General features: G+C 34.0%; 1 pseudogene; it reads left to right on the top strand.

The window, feature by feature from the left end:
* Positions 1 to 2,355: 2,355 nt before the first annotated feature.
* On the top strand, positions 2,356 to 12,712 carry LOC149264700 (myb-related protein 2-like; annotated as a pseudogene).
* Positions 12,713 to 13,009: the final 297 nt, after the last annotated feature.

Raw genomic sequence — 13,009 nt, 5'->3', positions numbered from 1 at the left:
TTTAATATTACTCCGTCTTTTATTCCCCAACCAATGTAACACAATTTTTTTATCACGTTTATTTATTTATTTATTTTTAATAAATTTCCCCATGAACTTTCATAAATTTCCCCACATTCAGTTCATGGTTAGGAGTTTAAAAAAAGGGCAGCATAATCAAATTCCATCACCGTGGACCCCACTTTAATACATCAACATACATCACCCGACAAGATTCTGTTTGGAATAATTCAAAGGGATCAGATAATTTTCATCATCTGACTATTAAACAATTTTTTCGAATTTCATTTAAAAGAAAATATTAAGGATTTTTATTTTTATTTGAATAAAGCTATAAATATATTTTGCAAAATATTGTAAATTTTCTATTTTTGATACTCTAAAATTTAAGCAGTTTTCCTGTTTAGTATAATTTTATTTTACTATCTTTAATTTTGTAGACATTAAAATAATTTTTTTCTTTCATTCTATATATATATTTTTTGAAACTATATTATATATTTTCACTTTCTGAATCTAAAAAAATTATTGGTAATTTTCTTTAGTAAAGGAAAACACAAATTAAACATGTATGTTTAGTTTGAAAAGAGAATCTTTTTCTGCGAATGAGCTTCAAGGCTTTGTTTTAAAATTGATAACTTCCATTGAAAAGAGAATCATTTTCTGTGAATGAGCTTCACGACTTCGTTTTAAAATTGATAACTTCCATTGCTCGGGAATTTTCTAAAGCGTCATATTTAGTTAAAAAAGCAAAACTCCCTCAATTTTATTTCAAAATTATTCCATTTCTAGTAACAATAAAATTAGTCCATTTCGAATAATTGTTACGAATAAATTTCATTATGGTTGGGAATTTTCTTTCCCGAGCTTAGTTTGAAAGGAACTCTCTCGACTTTAGTTTACTCCAACCATTTGCATTATATTATTGAGCCATTTTGTATTCCTTTACATTTCAATATGTAAAACTCTTTAATATTTATTTAATAAAAAAATGTTTTTTTTATTTCTTTACATTTCAATATTAGAGAAAAAAAATTAATATTTATTTAAGAGAGGAAAAAAATGTTTTTAAAGCAGTAATATTAATATATTTATTTTAAATATATATATTTTTTATTTTTTATTTTTTTAATATAATTTTTATTTTTTATTAAAAATTATTTATCAATTATTAAAAAGATCAAGCAATTTTTTTTTGGAAAATTTAGGAATTATTTGTATTCAGAAAATTTTGATTCCTATAAGTTTTTAGTAGATCTAAAATTGAAATGGATCTATGCTAGTTTTGAGTTACATACTCATAAGATATTTTAACTATCATAACTTTTCTCACTTGCATTATATAATATATATGTAGTTAACATTGAAATATTTTATTTTTGGATTCACAATCTCTACAATAAAATGTAAAAGTATTAAATTATTTTTACTATTATTATTCTTTAGAATGTTACATATCAACTCCATATTAAATATTGAAAGAATTAAAAATCCCCTATATCTTAAATTACAAAGAACTTATAAATTTAATAAGAACTTTCTCTTTCTTTTCTTAATACATTTTGAATGCATTTTTTTTCTAAATAATTACTTATCTTCTTAAATATTAAAAACCCATTTAATTTTGTGATCAGTAATTGAAAACTTAAATATAAATAATATTATTTTATATATATATATATATATATATATATATATATATATATATATTAATAATTAAATAAAACAAATTACAGACTCATAACACATTACAAACTCAGGAGTACATATCCATAAAAATATTTAATATTAAAATTTAATTTATTAAAAAAAATTATAAATTATTTCATACACAATATCAAAATTCATTAAAACATAAATACAACTTTTTAGGATTTCATTTCTTCCAAGTACAAATATAATATAAATTGGAGTTAATTCAACTATATATTATTCATTACGATTCATTCTCTGAGTGTTAGAACTATAAAATTGCACATGTCAACTACAAAATGTATATGTTTTAAAGATCACAAGTTCTTTTAACAAAAATCCCACGCATGTTTCAAAGTGTAAAGTGTCTTGCTCGTTATATACTACACCATTATAAGCTTATTCTATATATAAGAAGTTGGTAATAAATATATTTGAAGGTTTACGGTTGAAAATTTATAATAATTGAAGCATGATGTGATATATTTACGTCGTAAGGTATTCCTTTTTGAAATCAATTTTATTTTTGTCTTACGTGTTTTATTATGATTTGTCTGATCTGATGTTAGACAATTAAAATGTTTGTCACTGTTAATCAAAAATCTTGTTATAACTGAAACAATAACCATCGAAACTTAATCTTTTTCGTTTGCTTATCGCAGCATGAGAGGGCTTGGTGTGCAGGAAATGTCTCATTTGACACCTCCACCATGGTATTCCATGGACCGAGATTCTACACCTTCACCATGGTATTCCACGGACCGAGATTCTACCAGCAAGGCGAAACAAAACTTTTATCAGGGTTGTCTGGTAAGTTATTTGAGACTCCCGAGTTAGATTTTTCAGGATTCAAATGTCTGAGAGGTGTTGATAAGGGGCTCAAGGCATTGGGGATTCAACGGGCAAGATTTGGTAATAAATGGGTCAGGCTCTGAGCTGCAATGTCTCTAATGAAAATTCTTTCTTCTTTGTCGTCCAGCAAGGGGATTTGCAAAGGGTGGAGGCTACTCTCTTGAAAGGAAACTATGTCAACTTTGTATTTTTGTTGTTTGTGAGTGAACAGAAAAGGTTCACACTTCCTCAAGATTTAAACAAATCCGCCCTTGTTTGTATGTTTTTTCCCTTACACAAATCCACCCTTGTTTGTATGTGTTTTTCCCTTACAGATGACTAGGGAGCATTCCACTACACCTTGTTGCTCGAGGTGGCTTTGGAATTTGTGCGAGAATTGTTGCATCCTCATGCCTTGAGTCACAAGCTTCTCTCTTGAAAGGAAACTATGTCAATTTTGTATTTTTGTTGTTTGTGAGTGAACAGGAAAGGTTCACACCGCTTCAAGATTTAAACAAATCTGCCCTTGTTTGTATGTTTTTTCCCTTACACAAATCTACCCTTGTTTGTATGTGTTTTTGCCTTACAGATGACTAGGGAGCATTCCACTATGCCTTGTTGCTCGAGGTGGCTACTTGGAATTTGTGCGAGAATTGTTGCATCCTCATGCCTTGAGTCGCAACAAATAGACTCCTCTCATGATGGCTGCCATGTATGGGAAGGTTTCTTGCATTGAGAGGCTTCTGCAAGCTGGTGCAAATATACTGTTGTTTGACACGTTGCATCGGAGAACTTGCTTGCACTATGCAGCAAACTATACGCACACTAATTGCTTGGAATCCATTCTCTCAGTTGCCTAGTCTACTCCCATTGCAGACTCTTGGGGATTTTCCCAGTTTGTAAACATGAGAGATGGGGTTGGAGCCACTTCATTACACCTTGCGTCCCAAATGAAACATGTAGGGGTTGTTCAATTGCTGTTGAGAAATGGGGCTTTAGTTTGTGCAACCACTAGAGCTCATGGGTAAGAGATAGAGCCATGGGTAAGAGATAGAGACACCTAGTTTTGTAATTAGATTATTTGCATCATCGAAACCATAGTTGTCACATCTGAAATATTTCTCTTCATTTTAATAACATGTGTGCCTCTTTCGTGAAAATTGGGTTTTTTTTCCTTGAAATTTGTGCCAAATGGATCTTTCTTTCCTGAAAAGCATGTGCTCTATCAGAACTTGAAAGGAAATTCTGTCAACTTTGTATTTTTGTTGTTTGTGACTGAATAGGCAAGGTTTCTTCTACCTCAAGATTTAATCAAACCCACCCTTGTTTGTATGTTTTCTCCATTACAAACAACCAGGGAGTGTGTCTCTGCACCTTGTTGCTCAAGGAGGCTTCTTGGATTCTGTGCGAAAATTGTCGGCTTGTGGTGTTGACCGCATTCACCGAGATGCGTCTGGGTGAGAACTCCCTTAACTCTCTCTGAGGGCATAATTTCATTCGTCTTGTTTACCCAAACTTTATTATATGTTTAGTTTGTTAAAGATAGGACTACTTTAATAGGAGATAAAAAGAGAGAATTTACCAAGAGATTTTTGTAGACTACTGATTAATGTGCTTTACTTGGAAGACGCATCCCATATGCAGTAGCCCTTAAGTACAAACACTCTGCCTGTGCATCGTTACTGAATCCAAGTTCTGCAGAACCATTGGCTTAAGTACAAACACTCTACCACTGTAGCCTTACTGAATCCCAGTTCTGCAGAACAATTGGTTTGGCCTACACTGTGGAAATTCAAAAGTCAACTCAATCCAGAGGCTAAGCTCTTGTTGGAAAAGGTGCTTATGGAAGCCAATTGAGTAAGGGAGAAAAACATTTTGTTTGGAGTTGCCTCTTTAGTGTCTTCTTCCACTGATCAAGAAGATAACATTGAAGATAATATTTATGATGTGCGTTCTTGCTTCTAATCTCAAATCTCTACTGATTGGTTGGAACTTGGTAGAATTAAGACACATATTAGACTAAGAAGTTGTATCGGTTATCTGTTTTCTTCAAATGTCAAGCGACTATCATTGCAACTGATTGGATGTCTTTGTTTGTGCCAATATGTAGGTTAGTGAATATGAGGTTTGTTGCATTTGATTTGTTCAATTGTGTAGCATTGAAGTTCAGGATTGTGGGCGTCAAACTTGAGGGCACATGCTCTTAATTACAAAACCTATCTGCATAAAATTCTGGAGCAAAATTCCAACATTGACATGGTACTTGTAGTTGATCTGAGGCAATGCAAGATTTTTGGTTAATACTAACAACTTGAGTTTTGCAAAGTATTCATATTAATGGTTGTCCTATAGCCCTATGAGCATTATGATGGTTTGTAAAGCACATATTGGCAGAACTTATGAATTGATTAGACAACCTAGTTGTGTGCATGGATACATTTCAGCATGTGAGTGAGATTGTCTTACTCACCATTTGAGCTACCTGAATGAGATCTATGTGGTGAAGGATTATATGCATGACATGAATGTTGGATTGGTTACTGTATGGATGAAAAATGTGCAGTTTTACATGTTTAAGGGATGCCCTTGATGATGATATGTTAATGATACATGGGTTGCTATATTATTTTGTTGTTTGTCATGGTTTATGAGCACTTTAAAGTCAGTTTGAATTGGTGGTCCAAAGCTTGAAAAATGTGAAGGAGAGAGCTATGACACAACTATATAAGATCTTTTCATTTTTTTCATATCCTGTTCTATCCCAGTCAGTCAGGAATAGTGGACTTCATTCCGAACACATTGATATTTCCTTTCAAACACAAACAATTTGTTGTAATGAGTGGGTCACTTGTCACAATTAGTTCTAAGACTAAAAATGTAAAAGGGTAAATATAGAACTATGTGTATGATGTTTTTATTGGTGGTTTCCCAAGTACAAAGACAAATAACTCAAACCAAGGATTTGATCTCCAAGAATGCAAACTCGGCCCCTTCAGAAAATGGCTACCAGCTTTGATGAATTCGGTCCTTCAACACATAAATTTTCCCTCAAAATAGTTTTGGAAGTGATGAAAAATTCATCTTCCAATCCAAATATTTCGACCTTCCAATAAGCCACAAGAATTTCTGCTATTCAATCCCAAATATCAGGTTGTACACAGTGATCTAGAATATGGGTGTAACCCTCTCGAATAACTTAGCCTCAATCTGAATTTAGTAGAGAATGATTCATCCCTCCTTAGATCAATCACAAACTCAACAATAGTTTTCTAAATAATTTATCTATCCTCAGGAACTCGAGTCTCTAATGTTTGGCTTCTAAATAATATAACCTTGAGGATATGAAATCAATATTAAGTAAGACGACCACCAGATGAGGAGTACCACTTCAGAAATCAACCTCCTGAAATGGATGATTCGACCTGTTACAAGTGGCCCAGTCAAGATCTACAACTCAGATCCCTCTATATTGCAAGCATTTGCCAACAAAGTCATTGCAGTGGTTGTGGGTCTTGAGAATGAGAAATTTCAGAGGATAAGTGAAAGCCCAATTGCAGGCCAAGCTTGGGTGGCTCAAAGGATTACTCCTTACTACCGTTAAAACTTAATAATTCCGATCATCGTAGGGAATGAGGTCCTTACAAATAGTGATGGGTCGTTAGACTCTGCTATGTTATGCATCGATGGTGGAAGGGTGTTGTCTTTATTGCTAACTGTGGTGCAACAATTTTCTTGTATTCAACAACTCGTTGTGTACTCTAATCGTGATCCATATCCAGTTAATATTAGTGTAGTTGTTGGCTTAAGTGGGAAACTTAGTTATGCCAAGAACTTATAGAACAAGTTGCAAGAGTCTTAGGAGGTTGTAAAGCATGCACAAATGATGCCTATTTTTATACGTCACGATAAAGTGGATGATGTTGTAATTTACAAACGTGGAGAACAATCTGTTTGAGTTTTTCATTCTACAATTCCTGAAGAAATGGAGGATGTTTTTTAATGGTTGTCAATAACCCTAGAACTTGAGGGCAAATTCTCTTAATTACAAAACCTATCTGCATAAAATTCTGGAGCAAAATTTCAACATTAACATGGTACCTGTACTTGATCTGAGGCAATGCAGGAGTTTTGGTTAATACTAACAACTTGAGTTTTGCAAAGTATTCATATTAATGGTTGTCTTCTAGCCCTATGAGCATTATGATGGTTTGTAAAGAACATATTGACAGAAATTATGACTTGATTAGATGACCTAGTTGTGTGCATGGATACATTTGAGCATGTGAGTGAGCTTGTCTTGCTCACCATGCATTGGTTGACTTGAGCTACCTGAATGAGATCTATGTGACAAAGGATTATATGCATGACATGAATGGTTTATTAGTTAGTATATGGATGAAAAATGTGCAGTTGTATATGTTCAATTGATGCCCTTAATGATGATATGTTAATGATACATGGGTTTCTCTATTATTTTGCTGTTTGTCATGGTTTATGAGTAGTTTAAAGCTAGTTTACATTGCTGGTCCGAAGCTTGAAAAATGTGAAGGAGAGAGATATGACACAACTATATAAGATCTTGCCATTTTTAGCATATCCTATTCTATCCCAATTAATCGAGAATAGTTGAAATTCATTGCAAACACATTGATATTGCCTTTCAAACACAAACAATTCATTGTAATGAGTGGGTCACTCGTCACAATTAGTTATGAGACTAAAAATGTAAAAGCGTAAATATAGAATTATGTGTATGACGTTGTTATTGGTGGTTCCCCAAGTACAAATAAAAAAAACTCAAACTAGGGATTTGATCTCCAAGAATGGAAACTCGGCCCCTTAAGAAATATGACTACCAACTTTGATGAATTCGGTCCTTCAACAGATAAATTTTCCTTCAAAATAGTTTTGTAAGTGATGACAAATTCAACTTCCAATCCAAATGTTTCAACCTTCCAATAAGCCACAAAATTTTCTAATATTCGATCCCAAATATCAAGTTGTACACAATGATCTAGAATATGGGTGTAACCCTATGGAATAACTCAGCCTCAATCTGAATTTAGCAGAGAATGACTCAACTCTCCTTAGATCAATCACAAACTTGATAGGGGTTTTCTAAATAATTTATCATCCTTAGGAACTCGACTCTTTGATGTTTGGCTTCTAACTAATATAACCTTCAGGAGATGAAATCAATGTTATGTAAGACAACCATCAAATTAGGAATACGACTTCAAAAATCACCCTCCTGCAATGGATGATTCGACATGTTACAAGTGGCTCAGTAAGGATCTACAACTTAGATCCCTCTATATTCCAAGCATTTTCCAACAAAGGCATTGCAGTTGTTGTGGTTCTTGAGAATGAGAAAGTTCAGAGAATAAGTGAAAGCCCAACTACAGGCCAAGCTTGGGTGGCTCAAAGGATTGCTCCTTACTACCCTTCAACCTTAATAATTTAGATCACTGTAGGGAATGAGGTCCATACAAATAGTGATGGGTCATTAGACTCTACTGTAGTGCCTTCAATACAAAACATACATTTTTGTTTGGTTTCTTTAGGATTGTACGACAAGATTAAGGTATCTACTCCACATAGTATTCCTATCCTTTCAAGTTATTTTCCTCCATCCTCCACAATTTCTAATAGTTTGGTACGAATTATGAAGCCTCTCCTCAAATTATTGGATGATACAACTGCTCCATTCACGATAAATGAATATCCTTATTTTGCATACAGAGACATCCCCAAAGAAGTTTCATTGGACTATGTGATGTTTGGGTGGTCTCCATGGGTTTCAGATCCAAAAGGGTTCACCTATAACAATATGTTAGATGCTCAAATTAATTCCATTAACTCTGTTATGGATTCTTTGGGTCACAATGACACCATCCATGTAACTTTATTTGAGACCAATTGGCCTAAAGGAGACATTGATGATATAAGAGTGAATCCTGAGAATGCTAGAAACTATAACACCAGAGTCATCAAACATTTTACTTCCGATGCAGGAACTTCAATGAGGCTTAATAGAGTCATAGAGAAATTTATTATTTTTGCAGTTTTTAATGAGAACCATAAGCCAAGGCCAACCACTGAGAGGAACTTTGGGCTGCTAAACATGGATGGATATGATGTAGATTTTCATTATTTGTTTCTATGCTTCATATTTAATCTGATTCAATACATCAAATTTCCATAGATTGGGCATTGGACATGAAATTATTCTTCTATATTCTAGTTTATGCACTATAATCCCTCTGATAATGTATACCATGTCAAGTTGAAAAGAGCATGAAATTGGTTACCTTCTCTAGAATTGTTATTTTCAAATTAATAATTTTAAAAATACTAAAAAACCAAAAAAGTTACTTCTACAAACCCTAATAATTTTTCTTTCTCATGTCACACCATTTTGCAATTCTTATTCCTGGTAACGTAGGAGTATTTGATACTTAGGATCAAAAGAAAGACACGAACTCTAGCACCATTCTTCTTCTTCAAATTGTTCAAGAATATAGTCCATGTGTTAAGTTCCACCAATGTAGTCTTGACGTCCATCTACTCCACCTCTAAGTCATATGAAACTGCCAATGCAAGAAGTATTTCTTCTTTCTTCTTTTTATCATAAGTGAAGGTTCCTTTATTTATTTATTTAAGGAAACATCATGAAGTAATTAGACAATATGGTAGGTAAATACTTCATGTATGTGAAGTAATCAATCTATGGAGTTATGTACTGGGCAAAGTTGTTTCTTTGCCAAAGCAGAGGCATTGGACTAGGCCAAGGCTTCATTACACAAGGTATGGCAAGGCACAAGTTACTTACATAAGGCACGTGAAAGTAAGGTCTTATAAGGTCCTGGGTCTGGAAAGATCCATGCAGGTAGGCATAATGCATTCTCTCCTTTTAGGGCCTTTAAGAGTGAATAGAGATATAAATTACCAGAAATTGTGATTTTTTTTTTCAAATAGTTACTTCATGTAATCACCTTCTATTCTAGTGCTAATTTTTAAGCATTTTCCAACAAGGGCACTACAATTGTTGTGGGTCTTGAGAATGAGAAAGTCCAGAGGATAAGTAAAAGCCCAACTGTAGGCCAAGCTTGGTTGTCTCAAAGGATTGCTCCTTACTACCTTTTAACCTTAATAATTCTGATGACCGTAGGGAATGAGGTCCTTACAAATAGTGATGTGTCGTTAGAATCTATTCTAGTGCCTACAATACAAAACATTCATTCTGGTTTGGTTTCTTTAGGCTTGGACGACAAGATTAAGGTATCTACTCCACATAGTATGCCTATCTTTTAGTTTCTTTTCCTCAGGCATCCATAGTTGCTACTGGTTTGGTACGAATTATGAAGCCTCTCCTCAAATTCTTGGATGATACAGGTGCTTTGTTCATGGTGAATCAATATCCTTATTTTTGATACAGAGACAATCCCAAAGAAGTTTCATCGGACTATGTGTTGTTTGGGCGGTCTCCAAGAGTTTCAGATCCAAAAGGTCTCACCTATAACAATATATTAGATGCTCAAATTGATTCCATTTACTCTGTTATTGCTTCTTTGGGTCACAATGACACTATCCATGTAACTGTCTTTGAGACCGGTTGGCCTTCCAAAGGAGACACAGATGATATAGGTGTGAATCCTGAGAATGCTAGAAACTATAACACTAAATTCATAAAACATGTTACTTCCAATGCAAGAATTCCATTGAAGCCCAATAGAGTCATAGAGAACTTTATTGTTTTTGCAATTTTTAATGAGAACCATAAGCTAGGGCCAACGACTAAGAGGAACGTTGGGCTGCTAAACCTAGATGGATATGATGTAGATTTTAGTTTTGGTTAGCGTGCATCTCCTCCTCCACCATATTCGCCTCCTGCAAGCCCACCACCTAGCCCTATTTCTTTATACCACCAAAAGGTTCAAGGGGAGGCCTTGGCAATGTTGTTTATTGCATTGCCAAACAAAGTTCTGATCCATCTATTCTTCAAGAGTCTTTGGATTTTTCTTGTGGGTTGGGTGGTACCGATTGTGTTTCAATTCGTCAGGGTGGACCTTGCTATAATCCAAATACCGTCCATGCCAATGCTTCAAAGGAAATGAATAGTTACTATTAGATTCATGACAAAAACTGTTGTAATTGTGATTTCAAAGGCACTAGTCTGGGCACATTTTTTGATCCAAGTAAGGATTCCACTCATTTTCTCTTCTAGGAAATGTCTTCCTTTAATTTTTCCTTTTTTTGGCTACTTGAAACATATGATGCATTACGTTTTTCTATGCTTCATATTTAATCTGATTCAGTACATCAAATTTCCATAGATTGGGAATTGGACATGGAATTATTCTTCTATATTCCAATTTATGCACTCTAATCACTCTGATAATGTATACCATGGCAAGTAGCAAAGAGCATGAAATTGGTTACTTTATTTGGAATTATTATTTTCACATTAATAATTTTAAAAAATATTAAAAAACCAAAAATTTACTTGTACAAACCCTGAGAATTTTTGTTTCTCATGTCATACCCATTTTGCAATTCTTGTTTCTAGTAGCATAGGAGTATTTGATACTTAGGATCAAAAGAAAGGCATGAAATTTAGCACCATTCTTATTCTTGAAACTGTTCGAGAATACAGTCCATGTGTTAATATCCAACGATGTACTCTTGACGTCCATCTGCTCCACCTCTAAGTCATATGGAACTTCCAACGCAAGGAGTATTTCTTCTTTCTTCTTTTCATCATAAGTGGAGGTTCCCTTTTTTTTTATTTAAGGCAACATCAGGAAGTAATTGGACATTATGGTAGGTAAATACTTCATGTATGTGAAGTAATCAATCTATAGAGTTATGTACTAGGCAAAGTCCTTTCTTTGCCAAAGAAAAGGCATTGGACCAGGCCAAGGCTTCGTTACACAAGGTATGGAAAGGCACATGTTACTCACATAAGGCATGTGAAAGTAAGGTCTTATAAAGTCCTGGGTCCGAAAACGTCAAAGCAGGCAGGCATAGCGCATTCTCTCCTTTTAGGGTCATTAAGGGTGAATAGAGATATGAATTACCAGGCATTGTGAATTTTATTTAAGATAGTTACTTCATGTAATCACCTTCTGTTCTAGTGTTAATTTTATGTTAAAATGAAAAGAAACAATTTTTGAACTTGATATGAGAGCTGAGATTAAGCTGTGTTTCCATTGATTATGTCTAGATAGCTCTATTAATTTTGGGTGAAAAGAGAAAGAACAGGAAAGGAGTTCAATATTGGCTCTCTTTTTCTTAATCTAGCATGGTTGAAACAGGTACAACAACATTTACAGCTCTTAATTGAAACTTAGGGTAAGTACTTGAAGTCTGTGTTGGAAAAGGCTAGGGAAACTCTTGCTGGCCACAACTTAGGTTCTGTTGGACTGGAAGCTACTTGTGCAGAAATCTCAGAATTGGCTTCAAAAATGTCCATTGAATGACTCAACAATGTTTTTTCTTGTTTACTTTAAATTCCATCATTATACAAGTAACAACAACATATGGTACATGATATGCATAGTCTTAATCAACACTCTTAGGTCACAGATTATTCAATGGAGAGTTGTTTGACATCAAATGAGAGTTCTGAAAAGAATCTAGATTGGAATATGCAGAACGCTGGAAAGAAAATATTGAGAACATTAAATAATAGAAATGTACCTTTTTGGCAGACTGAGACCAGATAATATGTCATTTTTCGAGAATTGAGTGCCACACAATTGGGCTGGGAAGAAAATTTAAAACAAGATGAAAAATTGTGTCCTCTCCAACTAATCCAAAATATTCAGACAAGAATTCAATTCCAACCAAAGGAAATTTATGGGAGAGGACCACAATTTTTAGGGTACAAACAAAAGAAAATGGCTATGGCATGTCTGATGCAAGGGAAAAATAGATGGAAGTAAATGGATCATGTGTAGGACAACAAGTAATTAAACGAGAAGTTCCTAGGAGCTTCTCTTTGCATGAATTTTGCTGCAAGGGTGAATAGGTAGGGCTTCATAGGGATGAAGTTGAAATTCCTTCAGTTAGAAATAACAAGCTTTCCAAGCTCACCGAATAATTAGACTTGAATGCTAATAATGACACTAGTATAGAATCCAATTGTAGGGAGTTTGATTTGAATGGTTTTGGATGGACCATATGACAATGAATGTTAGCAAGTCATTTAAGAAATTTGTACCTTCCATCTTTGACAAAAACCTTCATCACTCACTGAATCCTAGGTTCATGAATCAGAATCAAGAGTGTGATTTTATGGTTCTTGATATATTATCTAGAAGCTGAACTGCTAAAATATTTAGACAGGCCACTAGGAGCTTATTTAGCATATGTATTTATAATACCACTGCCTAGATATGAAATTCAGGGAGCTTATTTTGTTTCTCTAGTGAAGCTTTGAGTTTATGTTTTTCATACACTATAGGCTAAGCATAGGCTATCA

The sequence above is a fragment of the Pinus tabuliformis genome, chromosome 6 (genome assembly GCF_031772625.1).
Source record: "Pinus tabuliformis cultivar Carrire ecotype Pingquan chromosome 6, CPIR1, whole genome shotgun sequence".
NCBI classification, from domain to species: domain Eukaryota; kingdom Viridiplantae; phylum Streptophyta; class Pinopsida; order Pinales; family Pinaceae; genus Pinus; species Pinus tabuliformis.
This window is presented reverse-complemented; position numbering and strand designations above follow the sequence as displayed.